Raw genomic sequence first — 668 nt, 5'->3', positions numbered from 1 at the left:
AGCCGCTGGCAGGAGAGAAGGAAGGAGGCAAGCAGGAGGAGGAGGGTGCTCACGGGGTGTAGCTTACTGCCCCCGCCCCAAGGCCAGACCCGGGCTCTGCACACCCCCAACCCAAACCTCCTGGCAGCCCCTCACCATACGAGGGAACCCCTGAGTCCACCAGTCCGACTTCCCTGTCCTCATCAGTCCCTGCCGTGGTCATCCCTGTGTCCCCATGCCCAGACCCTGGGCCAGGAGACAGACCTCTCACTGCCCGCCACCCGGTCCCAAGCAGCCTGCACTCACCGCTGCCGTTGGCGTGTCAGCTATAGGAGCCTCGATACCACGCCCCTCTATTTATAGTCTCCCGAAGAAGGAAGGGAGCAATTATAGGGGCCCAAGTAGGTCAAGCCGAGGATGCCCCCAAGGGGGCCCCTCTGCCTTCCCCAGCTGTGCCTGTGTTTTTTTTGGCCCGGTCTGGGCCTCAGACACCGTCTGCCCTCGTTCCCCTGCTCCCCTCCCCCAGAGCGTCCTGCCGTCTCCTTCCCGCTAGGCTGGTCCGTCACCTCCATCCCCTACCTCTTCACTCTGAACGGACACCCCAGAATACGAAGTAGGAACACACTCTGGCCTGACGTAAGTTTGCACCCCCAGAGAATCCGGGTGCCAGAGGGCATCGTGGAGCATCC

Source organism: Pteropus alecto, unplaced genomic scaffold (assembly GCF_000325575.1).
Source record: "Pteropus alecto unplaced genomic scaffold, ASM32557v1 scaffold49, whole genome shotgun sequence".
Taxonomy (NCBI): domain Eukaryota; kingdom Metazoa; phylum Chordata; class Mammalia; order Chiroptera; family Pteropodidae; genus Pteropus; species Pteropus alecto.
The sequence above is the reverse complement of the archived record's forward strand: the minus strand, read 5'-3'. Positions refer to the sequence as shown.